Genomic DNA, 13,485 nt, shown 5'->3' on the forward strand with positions numbered 1-13,485 from the left:
CGCATCGAGAGCCAGCAGGGTGTGAAGGGCACGGCCACGGGCACTATCAGGCATGGACACTCGCGGGAACGCTGCCCTACCCTGGCACACAATTGCACATGGACACGTGGGTGGGCTCAGGGGAATGCACCACCGCACGGCTGTGAACCGGCATGCCACCCTGCTCACCTCCAGCTGTGCCCAGCACCGCAGGTGCTGGCACAGGTACAGCCGTATGCCCGTGGGCACAGCCATGCAGCGCCTTGTGCTCCCCAAGCACAGGTGCACACGCGCGCTCTCTCATGCACAGGACACGACCATGCACATGGACAGTCAAGAAAGCCCAGGGCTGGCACGGGAGCCTCCCTGCAGAGAGGAGCACTACTTCCAGCTTGGCCTGCGACAGCTGGGTGCTGAGCACGTGGCAGGAGGTGGGGGGGGCCACCAGGGACCGCTGAGAAGAGAAGGAGCTTCCCCTGCCCTGCTGTGCCAGGCGCTCATGGGGCCCCTCCTGCCTGTGGGGCTGCCCTGCCCTGGGGCCTCTGTGACGCCACCTCCAGCGTCAACACCCCACCCTGTGAGGTCAACACACCTCCACCTCCGGGATCCCCTTCCTTTTGTTCCCCCACCAGCCCCAGCAGCAAGTGCAGCCTCCCTGCCTGGCCCTGCCTCGGCCCAGGCTACTGCCTTCTTCCCACCGCTCGCAGCCACACACAGACCCCTGGCCACCCTCCTCGCCCGGCCGAGGGCCATGGGGACCGTGGGGATACTGTGCCCTCACCGTTCTCTCCCCCGTCAGGGACCTTCCACTGCACCGTGGACACAGGACAGGTCGCTGGCGAGTACTCTCCAAACTCCTGCCCGGCAGCACCGAGGTTCTCCTCCAGATGCTCCCCCACCTCCAGGAGCAGCCCCCTTTATACCTGCCAGGGTGCCCATGTCACAAGCCCACAGTGACATCACGGTGACACGGCCACCGCTGCCCACTGTGACATGGCAATCACCTCCCCGGGGCTGGTGGCAAGAGCTGAAGTGGGGCCCAGTCGTGGCCACCGGGGAAACAGGGCGTCACTCTCAGCACCCACCCTTAGAGCATGGGTGGGAGCAACCACGGGCACCGCATGTTGGCATCTTCCTGTGGTGTATGCCTGTCCCATGGCAGTCCAGCTGTGGCAGCTCCCCACCCCAAGTCCAAGCAGGACCCAGGCTGCGCATGTACTCCCAGCAGGAACATGCAGACAGTCACAGACACGTACGTGCTCCACGGGTGTGCACATGTGCACGGACAGACACACTACGTGGGCTCCAGCACAGGGCTCAACCATCCATCCTCCACCAGGATCCAGCATTCAGTCCCAGGTGGGAACTTCAGCTGGGAAAGGGGAAAAATAAAGGCGAGCCCTCTGCTCTAGCCTGGGCAGACACCCTGCTTGCAGACTCCCAAGAGGAATGGGGTGTCTCTCTTGCTCAGAGAGCCGCGGCTGCTGGCACATGGGGGGACACCAGGAGGAAGGGGTTGGGGGCACGCAGCAGGCAGGCAGTGACCCACGTGCTTCAGCTCTGGCCCTTCGAGCGGCTGCGTGCAGCGGCACCGCATTCAGGAGTTGGCAGACCGGGTCACTCTGGCCTCCATCCAACAGGGCCTTTCCCCTCGGCAGCAAAACCTGTGAGTGGCTGGAGAAGCTGTCAGGGAGCAGCCGGGGCTGTGCCAGCCAGTGGCTGTGGGGTCAGCAGGGACAGGGCCTTGGGGACAGGGCCACCGGCTACGAGATTGCTCAAGTGGGCCCCATGGGATGGAGTGCAAGCGGCAACGGGGCCATGGGGACAGCACCGCTGGGGATGGGGCCAGGGGGCCAGTGGGCTGTGGGGCCAGCAGGGACGGGAGCCTAGGGAGGGAGGCAGACCAGGGTCATGGGGACTGTGGGGAGGGAGAAGGGCACAGGCTGGTGGGCTGTGGCGTGGAAGGGCAGCATGGGGGCCATACGGGCCGTGGAGTGAGAGGGCAGGCGGGTGGCTGTGGGGCCATGGGGAGCTGTGGGGAGAAAGGGAGGGGGCTTGGGGGAGGTCTAGGGGGCTGTGGATGATAACGTTTGCCGGCCTCCGTGTAAATGCATCCCCGGCTGCTGGAGCCTGAGTTAATGTCGGACATGATTACGGGGGTTGGCCTGCACAGTGCTAAATGGTTGCCAAAAAGGTGGAGTAAAAAACACTACCGTGGCCTGAGAAGATGGTGGTTCCACCTGATTATATAGTGTCATAAAAACTCCAGGGATGCAGGGAGGGAGGGCAGGTGAGGCCAGCACGCAGGGACCTGGCTTGCGGCAGGCAGGGTGGCGGCACCCAGTGCCTAGCAGATGAGACTGGGCCTGGCCTCGAGGGGCTACAGGGACTGACACGCGGTGCAAGACCCTCTCCCTGCGCCCCAACAAACACGCCCGAGCACATGGAGGTGGAGATAGAAAAGGCTTTATTGGGGGGGCGTCTGTCAAAAGGGCAGCGGCCCCTCACTGACCACGGGGAGGATCTTTCCCAGTGCATATGCCAGGTCGGTGTAGGTCTCCTCACACAGCACACACAACAGCAGTCCGTAGAAGAGCTGGGGGTCCTATGAGGAGGTGCAGAACTGGCCCTGGACAGTTCTCGTAGCAAGCCGACAGTCTGGAGAAGGATCGGCTCAGGTTGGGCCCTTTTGTCCTGGGCTGCTCCTGTGCTGGGCCAGCCTAAAGGCAAGCAGACATCTGCCATGCTCCTGCAGAGGCTCACCCCTGCGGAGGGCTGCAGACCGCCCCAGCGCACCCGTGCCCAATAAGATCATGGAGCACATCCTCCCGGAAGGCATGTCAGAACATATTGAAGACAGGGAGGTGATTACAGACAGCCAACATGGCTTCACCAAGGGCAAACTGCGCATGAGCCAAAATGGATTGAGCGCAGTCCTGTGGAGAAGGACATGGGGATCCTGGTGGATGAGAAATTGGACATGAGGCAGCCATGTGCGCTTGCAATCCCAGAAAGTCAATCGTATCCTGGGCTGCATCCAAAGAAGCGTGGCCAGCAGGTGGAGGGAGGGGATTCTCCCCCTCTACGCCGCTCTGGTGAGACCCCACCTGGAGCATCCAGCTCTGGTGTCCCCAGTCCAAGAAAGACATGGTCCTCTTAGAGTGGGTCCAGAGGATTGCCACAAAAGTGATCCAAGGTCTGGAACACCTCTGCTATGAAGAAAGGCTGAGAGAGTTGGGGTTGTTCAGCCTGGAGTAGAGAAGGCTCTGGGCAGACCTTCCTGCGGCCTTTCAGTATATAAAGGGGGCCTAGAAGAAAGATGGAGGGAGACTTTTTACCAAGGCCTGTAGAGACAGGACAAGGGGCAACGGTTTTAAACTGAAAGAGGGTAGGTTTAGCCTGGACATAAGGAAGAAATGTTTTACGATAAGGGTGGTGAGACAGTGGAACAGGTTGCCCAGAGAAGTTGTGGATGCCCCATCGCTGGAAAAGGGTTCAGGGTCAGGCTGGATGGGGCTCTGAGCAACCTGATCTAATGAGAGATGTCCCTGTCCATGGCAGGGGGGTTGGACTAGATGATCTTTAAAGGTCCCCTTCCAACCCAAACCATTCTATGATTCTATGAGCTGGAGCAGCCCCCACCCAGCTGCTCGCCAGGCGCAGCACATTGCCTCGGTGCCCAGACGGCCGCGGGCTAAGGAACATCCCTGGGCAGCCAGGGAGGCAGAGGAGGCGGTACAGGCCTTGCCGGGAAGCGCTCTGGGTGCCTGCAGCAGCTCTTCCTGGCCTGGGGACAGCGGCTGGCCCCAGCACTGGGAAGAGGGAGGCAGGGAGGCAGGGAGGCAGGGAGGGAGGCCAGGAGAGCAGCACGACTCGAGAGAGAGAGCCAGCCTGGCTGCTGATTATTTCCACGATGCACAGAGTCACCTCCATTAGCACTGTTAGCATCTTCCGTTAGACCGAAGACATATCTACAGACATGTAGACTGTATGTATGCATGCTCCTTGGCCAGTCCCGCAGGGGTCTGTGCGGTACCCACATGCCCAGCTCCCTGATAGTCACCCTGGGGGGCTGCGCACAGCGCTCTCACAGCTCAATCCTTGCAGGCTGCCGCACCACCGGGAGGTGGCTGAGGAGCCTGGCGTGGGGCCGAGGGACAAGCCCGAGTCTTTGGGCTTGTCTGCAGCACCTGCACACGGGGTTTTGAGGGGGGGGGCCGCTTAAACCAGCACTGCCTCTGGACTAAGCCACGTGGAACTACAGCCTCTTCTGAAGCACCGCAGTTCACCACAGTTCACTGCCATCAGCAGCTGGCAATGCCTGAGTGCAAAAAAGGCAATTCCCTGATCTACTTCAGTGTGAAAAATCTCCAGCTTCTCACAAAACTACCTTCCTGCCCGGAGCACAGGGCATGCCACCGCCTGGCACAGGAGGAGGTGTGTAACGGCACAGCAGCTTGCCGGGGTAGGCAAAGGAGGTGCTGCTCTCTGTGCTCCCAGGTGCTTCTGGGCCCCTTGTCTCTGGGAGCTGCAGGTGTGGGCAGGGGCTAACCCACAGGGTTTCTCCCTCCCAGGTGGCACAGCAACCCCCTCCTGGGTAGCCCCTCTGAGGTCATCATGGCCACCACCAGTTGGCTCTTGTGAGGTCATAACCTGCTGCCCTCCATAAAACCCCACGCCGCAGAGGTGGGCAGCAGCGCGAAGCAGAGCGCTTTCAGCAGCTAGTGGATGCCTGGAGAAGAGGTGCTTGGGTCTCGGGAGGAGAGCAGGCTTTTCCCTCTGCCTGGCCAGCGTGCTGGGGTTGCGGAGATGCCGGCCAGGTTGGGCAGGTGGGTGCAGGAAGGCCTAGAAAGCAGAGAGGGATCAGGCCAGAAGCCTTGTGTGCCACCTGGCTTCCTGGCAGGAGCAGGCAGCCCCAGAGCATGGGGGCTGTTTGCCCTACTGCCCTCCAGCCGGGCAGCCCAGCAACCCCAGTCTGTGGGCACGGCCCTGCCCCTTCTCTGGGAAGAGCCGAGCGGGGCCAGGCTGCTGCCCCGGTGTCAGGCCAGAGGTCTTTGTGTCCCAGGGGTGCTGTGCAACGGGCCAGACCTTCCCAAGTGCTGAGCACACAGGAGCCTGGTAGCAAGCGAGCTCCTAAAGGGATCCCTGGCAAATATGTGTCCCAACCTTGGGCTTTGGTAACAACAGTGTTCCCTCTCTTTTAGACAATGCAACACCCGCCAGAAGGGCAGGAGGGTCCTGAGGCTCCTTTTCCTGCTGCTTCCCCTCCTGTTGGGTGAGTATCCCTGACCAAAAATGGTCCTCTCAGTCCTGGAGAGAGGGACCAGCTCCTGAGGAAAATAACCATCTCTTGACAATGTGACCCACAGCTGCTGTCTACCGCTGGGGCTCAACGGTGTGGGGAGAGGGAGCGTTGCGGGTAAGTGTCTCTTGCTGTGGGGAAGCCAATGCCTGTAAAGGCCGTGGCTCTGCCCTCCTGCCTCCCCTGGGAACATGGGACGTCTGGTCAAAAATGCCCATCACGGCTGAGGCGGGAGGGGTGGGGGGTGGGGGGGCACTTCTGTTCGTCCTTCGGTCTCCATGTTCGTTCAACACAGAGACAGATCTTCCCAAGTGACCTCCGCAGGGTGGCAGGCTGAAGCGCGGAGCACTTTGGCAGAAGGTGCCTTTGCTGCCTGCATCCCTCTCGGAGAGCCTGGGGGGGCAGACGGAGACCCAAAAGATGCTCTGCTGAACGTGGCTGGTTAAAGAGCCCAACCTTCGTGTCGGGGTCTCTCCAAAGTGACTCGAAGCAGCAGGACATTCTGCCAGCTCTCCCTAGGGGAGTGTCCTTTGGGGAGCCCTGGCAGTGCTCCTCGTGCTTGCTCCAGCGGAGTGTCTCTCCAAAGTGTCAATTTTGGCAGTCAACAAGCTACTTAAGGAGTCCATCCCGCCCCCTCTTTGTCTTGCAGGAGGCGTCAGGGCTTTCTGAAACGGAGCTGCAGTCTCTGGGGTAAGAGCACTTTCTCGCCCGGGAACGTGTTCTGTGGAGCCGTCTCAGCTGGCTTCGTGCTGCCTGCACTCACTCGCCTCGCGTCCAGGGCCCCTGACCTTCCCCGTCTGCTACTTGCGGTGGCAGAAGGGAGCCATTTGTAAACCAGAGGAAAGAAAGGGTCTGGGGGACAGGGGGTGACCCAAGGCCCGGGGACCCTTCTCTGCACAGTGTTTGGAGCCTGCCTGCAGGGGCTGGGCAGCTGCTGGGCAAGACCTGCTTTCCCTTTGCCTCCAGGAACTCACAGGCTTGGCTGGAGCAGAAGACGTGGGAGCTCAAGGAGACGGTGGCTCAGGTGTCTGCTGCGAGGGCAACCATTCTTCAGGCAGTGAGAGAGGTCCTCGGAGACCATGGTGTCCAAGAGGAGAAGAGAGAGGTGAGGGTGCTGGGGGCAGATCAGAGACCTCGCTGTCTTTCTGGCCTCCCTCCTGCTGCTTCCTCTTGGCACTCTCAAAGTCGGCACCTTTGCCGACGGGTCTTGCCTTGCATTTTCTGACACAGAGGCGCTCCTTGGCTCTGTGCTAGGACTCGGTGTTCATGCGGAACGGCCCGTGCATGTGTTTGTGTTCACTGCCATTCCCATTTTTTTTTTCCCCCCAGGAAATTCTGCAGCTGACCCAGGCGGCAATTAAGAAGGTGCTTGAAGGCTACGTCCGGATGCCGGACTGGGCTCTGGAAGCCATAGGTATGCAGACAGGAAGTCTCGCTGCCCTCCGTTTGTGTGTGGCACTCCCCCAAAGTCTGCCAAGCTCTGCTTTCAAGCCTGAGAAATACATCCTAATGCACTGCTTCCACTCCTAATCTCTGGCCTCCTTCATGTCAGGTGCCACCATTGATGCGGAGAGGACATCCAAGAGTTATGGTGGGCAAGGCAAGATGACCTGGTGGCTTTCTCTGTTCGGCTTCTCTTCTGCAAACCCTCCAGAGGCAATCTTGCAGGTATCACAAGGGAAGTCCTGACTTGTGGTTCACCTCCTTGCTTTTGGATTGGCAGACCAAGCGCACAGCACTTCCCTTCAGCCCGGCCCTATCGCTCAGCCCTGCAGGCTGCGTCGCATTCCTGACCCCTGCGATCCCTGACAGCACTGCCCTCCCATCAGGAGGGGGACCGAGCTGAACCCAGCTTCCGCGACCTGCCCACCACCCTTGGTTGCAGTTTGTCCTTGGCAGCCCCACTGCCATACCGCATCTCTGAGGGTCCCTTTCCAGAGGGGGTGGGAGTGGTGGGGGCTGCTGAGCCACGGAAGCCGCGAGAGATGCTCCTCTGGGCCCCGGCCCTGATCTGGTCTACCAAGTCTGAAGCAGGGTCCCAATCTGCATTGGACCGTGCAGCTGCAGCGCAATCTTTGAAGGGCAATGGGGTGAGGTACACTGGGGAGACCTGCCCTGTCTCTGCAGGCTCTGAGAAAGCAGAGCTGGCTTGGGAAAGCTGGAGGAGCCCAGAGGTTTTGTAGAAACACTTCCATATTGCCCTGCTGCCCAGCGACTTGTACTCATTTACGAGCAGGATCGCAGCCCACAGGCAAGGCAAAGTCTCTGCTTCTGGCCAAACAGGCAGCTCTGTTGGCTCTTGGGCTGCCTTGCCGCTGACGGTCATGGCTTTCTGGTTTCAGCCCCGTATTGCCCCTGGCAGCTGCTGGGCTTTCCAAGGATCTCGGGGCCACGTGGTCGTCCGGCTGCCTGAGCAAATCTGGCCAACGGCTTTCACCATCTGGCATATCTCGGAGGCAGTCTCTCCTTCCGGGGAAGTCAGCAGTGCCCCCAAAGAGTTTGCTGTCTCTGTAAGTCTTTGCCTTGTGCTTCTCGGGGGGGGGGGCCGGCCCCAGGGAAAAGCTGTACCAGAGACGTGCTTCTCTCGGCGGCTGCTCTCAGACATGTGTCTGGGGCTGGCTGCTGCAGAGCACCGCATCCCCTGGGGGGCCACTGGGGACACGTGGGGGTTCTGTGCCTCTGGGGGCTTCTTCTCTGCTTCATGGCCAAGGATCCTGGAGCACGTGCTGAAAGCACCCTGACCCAGAGTCAGCCTAAGCTGTGCTAGACTACCGCTAGAGCCGAGGGAGGTGGGGAAGGGTTCCCGGGTTCGGCCTCGGCGTGCCCTTTTTCTGACGCCCTGTGCGAGCCTGACCTGCTCCTTTTGTCTCTTGTCTTTGAGGGAGTGGATGAGGCAGCGGCAGAAACTCTCCTGGGAACGTTCACCTACGACGTGCACAAGGAGATCGCTCAGACATTCCATGTGCAGGTACCGCAAGAGCTGTGGGCAGGATGCCTGGGAAGAAGGCGGGGTTGTCTGCAAGTCCTTGGAGGAAAGAGTGCGGAGGATCACCCCAGCCAGCCTCTGCTCTCCCACGCTCCTTGCTCCTGCAGGGAAGACGGCAAGAGGAGAGCAAATGGGGCTTTGCTCTGCTGACCGAGGCAGCTGCCCCACCTTTGCAAGGTGGGGTGGTTCCTTTTCCTTCGGGTAGCGCAGAGAAAGCAGCAGTGGGAAGGGGCCCAGGCAGGGAAACAGTCCCCCTCGGGGGAGACGGCGGGAGGGAGGATGGCAGATGTCTCCCCACCCCCCCCGCAGTGGGATTCTCCCCGCATCCCGCAGCAGCCCAGGCAGCAAAGGGCCTCCGGTTTCCACAGCCCCCCTCAGCAAGCCTCTGAGGCCAGGCCTTTGCTTTCTGGGCACAGAGGGCTCCTCCGTGGCCCTGGCAAAGGGGGATCTGGTTGACCTTGCTGCCTCCTTCGTCAGGGCTGCTGTTTGGTCCTCGGCAGGGGGAGCACGGGTAGAGGGGGCTCCGGCGATGTGCTGTGGCTCTTGCCACCTGTGTCATGATGGCTCCCCCCATTTCTTTACAGAAGGAGCTTCCCAGGACCTTTCGCTACATCAAATTCCAGGTGCAGAGCAACTGGGGAAACCCAGAGTACACCTGTGTGTACCGAGTACAGGTTCACGGGAAGACGGCGAGCCACAACGACCACCCGCAGGCCCAAGAGCTCCTTTAGGAAGAATAATAAAGCAAAGATGATGTGTGGCAGCTCGACTTGTGTATGTTCCTTGCAAATGTTCTTCCAGGGAGCTTCCAACAGCTTGCGCCGCTAGTGGGGAAGGGAGCTTTCTCCCTCAGGAGAAGGATGCTCGTGGTCCGGGCTGCAAGGGACAGGGCAGGGGAATGGGGCTTGAAGGAGAAGCCCCCGCTGGTCCAGCTCCAGCTTGCGCAGCCCAGGGTCGCTCACCAAAGCTCCAGTGTCACTGGGAGAGCAGAATCACAGCCCCGGGAAAGCTCTCCTGCTGGCAGAGAAGAGGAGTGAGGCAGGCCTGTCTGCAAGGCCCTGTGCCCTCTCTCCATAGGCAGTGGGATGCCCGTGCCAGTGGTCCAAGGGCATTAGGCAGCTTCGGACTTCTCCAGGATGTGATGTTTCAGGATTTCTTTTTTCCCTGCACTGCGGGGTGGGCAGGGGGGCATTTTGGGGTCCACCAGGGAGATGTACAGCAGAGCCAAGAGAGATGCCCAGGCCCCTCACCCCAGTCCGGAGTGGGGGGTGTTTTGCCCAGCACAGAGCAAGCTCCCACAGTGGTACTCGAAGAGGGTGGTTGGAAATAGCTGAGAAATTTGCCCCCTGCTCTGCCTGACCCCTCTCCTGTCCCCCAGGAGACGACTTCTGTTCCTCGCAGCTTCGAGCAGACCTCTGCCACTTGCAGACATCTTTCTGGCTCCTGTCCGCTCCTCCAGCCTGCTCGGGAGAGCCCTTTGTCTTCTCCTATGCGGCTCAACACATCTCTGAGCAACTCGGGACTCCTGGAAGCAGCTCTGCACAACTCTGAGCAGCTCCCAGGCTCTCCTCCATGCCCCCCAGGCCTGGGGCAGGACAGGGGCGGGGGGTGGGTCTGTGCAGTGCTGGGGTGCTGGGGGTGCCTGGTGCCAGCCCCAGCAGAGGCTGGGCAGCACCCTGGCTCCCTGTTGGCCCCCTGGGGGATTGCCATGCCGGCCGAGGTCTCTTCTCACAGCCCAGATGCCCACAGTGTCCGTAGCAGGGGGAAGACGGTGCAGGCAGAGGAGACCGATGAGTCGCTGCCGCAGGAGATGGTGGCTGTGCGGCTGGTAGGACAGACAACCCCGCTGTGGGCCTTGGGGAGGGAAGAGTCTGCACTGTGCCCGGGGGACATGGGGGCACTGATCTCAGCAGGGACGAGGGAGGGGGTCTGAGCCCCCAAACCTCAGCCACCTCGCACAGCCCAACACATGTCCCTGCTGTGCCTTGGCCTGTAGGAGGAGCAGCGGGCTTCAAGGAGGCATAAGATCACTTCTTGGCTGAGGTGAGTTTCCCGGGGGGCTCGGGGTCGTAGGCCACACTGACACTGGTAAAGAGCTCGATGCTACAGTAGAGCAGCTGCTTCACCATGAGCTTCTGTTTGACGCTGTCAGGAGGAACCTGCAGAAGGGAGGGAAGGAGAAAAACAGCATTCGTGGGGCCCGGGCAGCACCAGGCGCTGCTGCTTGACGGGGACACCGGAGAGGGACCCTCTGCTGATGGATTAAGGGGAACATCGAGCCCGGAGCGGGGTTACGAACCCTCCAGCTGCTCACAGAGGCTCTGATCGACCACACTACGTGGTGGCCCCACTCCCAGCCCCTGCCTTACCCTCTCCAGCAGCTGGTGGAGGACACGGCAGTGACCCTCGGTGAAGGCACAGAGGCTGAGCACATCCTCCCAGCCAAAGGGCTGCTGCTTGCTCCTCTTCGCGTACTCGCCGAGGGAGGAGACGATGAACTGGCAGCTCTCAGCCAGCACCTGAGGAAGCGCTCCAAGGCCTGGGATAAGGGCAGCCCCGCGGGGCAAGCACTCTTGGCCAGCACCTGGCTCAGCTGAACCCCGGCCTCCGGGAGGGACAGGGGGTCACCGAAAGACTTTGCGGAGCTGCCGGTGGCCCCCAAGAAGCCCCTCACGTCCTTTACTGCCTCCTCAGCCTCACTGTACCCGCCGCTCTTGCAGAGATGCCGGCACTGCTCCAGGTGAGCTCGAAGAAGCAGAGGGATTGCTGGAGGGTGGGCGGCCTCATCGCCTCCTTTCGCAGAGCCGCGAGCAAGCAGTACCCGAGCTGTCAGCTGAGGAAAGCCGAGGACGGCACCCGCTGGGCTTCGTACAAGGTGGCAGCTGACTGCTGTGCCGTCTGGGAGGTGAAGAAGGGGGGTGCAGTGGCAGCAAGGCCGCCCCATCCTCCTCCAGCAGCAGGAGGAAGCGCAGGGCTCGCAGATGGACTGAGAGGATGGCTCTACCCTCCTCCTGCGGCCGGTCAGGCTCGGCCAGGGCGTCCGCCCCTCTCCAGAGCACGCTGAAGCTGCTGTAGGCAATGTCCATGAAGTCCTTGGAGGGCGCCTGGCCGGGGCGGTAAGTCAGCAGCTGGGCACGGAGGAGGTCGGCCACCCTCCAGCAGGCATCGCCGCTTCCCTGGCCGGCCGCGTTCCTCCACCGGTGGTAGAGGATCTTCTCCAGGTAGAGGGGAGCAGGCTGTGACACAGCAGTCAGGTAGCCCCGGCACGCCTCCTCGGCCACGGCCACCAGGCTGGTGGCATGTGCCGGGCAGCCCCCGGGCTCGGCCATCCGCTCGGCACAGATCCGCAGGACTCTGTCGCAGACCTGGCTTTTCCGCAGCCGGGAGGCCTGGCTGGAGTCGGAGGCGGCTCCAGGACAGCAGCAGAGGCGTTCCTGGGGAGGGGAGGGTGTCAGAGCCACGGCACCCAGCCCAGGGCCCTCTGGGGGAGGGTTCCCACCCTGCGGTGCTGGCAGCGGAGCCCCCCGGTCCCCCGCTCACCCTTAGCTCGGTGAGCAGCTCCTCTATGTCCTCCCAGCTGTCCATCCGGGCAGCAAAATCAGCTCCTTTGAGGTGCTTCACATGTGACACCAGGCTGGTGACTTGGGGGCGGGCTGGGGCGGGCAGGGAAAGGTGTGGGACCCCCACAGCTCACAGCCCCCCTCAGGGCTCACAGCCCCCCCCAACACTTGCAGCCCCTCAGTGCTTGCAGGAAACTCCCAGCCCCATTCTCCAGGCCCCCTAATGCTCGCTGCCCCCCACCACACCATTCTCCAGCCCCCTGGGAGCCCCCAGCCCCACTCCTCGGCCCCCCTAAGGCCACACAGACACACACACACCCCAGCCCCACTCCTCGGCCCCCCTAAGGCCACACAGCCTCCCCCAGACCCACTCCCCAGATGCTCACAGCCCCGCCGCGGCCTGGAGCGCCCCCCCCAGTCGCCCTCCCCGGGACCTGCAGGTCCCCCCCACCCCAGCCGTACTCCTCGGCCCCCCCAGCCCCGCTCCGCGGCCCCCCGTGTCCGCGGCCCCTCAGACTCACGCGCCGCCGCCGGTGGGTGCAGGCCCCGCCGCGCGCCCCGTTCAAATCTCCTCCGCAGCCGATCAGCGCGCGGCTCCACCGGGCTGCCCGCGCGGGGCAGGCCGGGAGTTGTAGTCCCCGCCCCGGGGGCGCGCATGCGCACGGCGCCTCCTGCGACGGGGGTGGCCGTCCATGCAATGGAGTCGGTGTGCAAGGACCCCGTGCAATGGGGGGGTTGGTGTGCAAGGACCCCCATGCAATGGTGGCGATTGTGCAGGGACCCCTGTGTGAGGAGGGGCGGGTGCACGGGCACCGTTGTGTAATGGGAGCCGGTGTGCAAGGCCCCTGTGCAACGGGGGATGGTGTGCAGGGACCCTCGTGCAACGGTGGTGATTGTGCAGGACTGCCGTGCCATGCTGCTGGTTGTGAGGGACCCTCGTGCAATGGGGTGTTGGTGTGCAAGGACCCCCCGTGCAATGGTGGTGGCCGTGCAGGGACCCCCATGCAATGGGGGGGTCAGTGTACAAGGACCCCGTGCAATGATGGTGATTGTGCAGGACCCCCGTGCAATGGTGGGAGAGTGCACGGGGACCCTCGTGCGATGGGGGGTCGGCGTGTGGAGACCCCCGTGCAGTGGGGGGGCCAGTGCTGATCCCCCCACCCCCCCAGGCCCCATTGCCCGCCCCCTCCGTGTCCTCAGCCCCCCCCAGCCCCACTCCCCCTCCCCCCTCGGGGCCCACAGCCCCACTCCTCGGCCCCCCCGTGTCCGCGGCCCCTCAGACTCACGCTGCTCCGCTGCCGCCGCCGTTAAGGCCCGGTTGGGTTGGTAACGGGGGGGGGTCGGTAACGGGACCCCGGCAGGGCCGGGGAGAGCGGGAAACGGAGTGCGCGGGGGTGGGGCCTGCGCGGGGTGGGCCGGGGGAGATGGGGAGGGGGCACGAATGGGAGACCGGGGGGAGACCCGGGGGGGTACAGACGGGGGCACATGGGTGGGCACACACGGGTGGGGGCACAGGAGAGGGGGCACGCGGGAGGGTGCACGCGGGGGACCGCGCGGGTGGGCACGAGGGTGACACGGAGGGAGACACGGGAGGGCACACGGGGGGGGCACAGGAGAGGGGGCACACGGGCTGGGTTTCGCGGGGGTCCACACGGGGG

Source organism: Aptenodytes patagonicus, unplaced genomic scaffold (assembly GCF_965638725.1).
Source record: "Aptenodytes patagonicus unplaced genomic scaffold, bAptPat1.pri.cur scaffold_74, whole genome shotgun sequence".
Taxonomy (NCBI): Eukaryota; Metazoa; Chordata; class Aves; order Sphenisciformes; family Spheniscidae; genus Aptenodytes; species Aptenodytes patagonicus.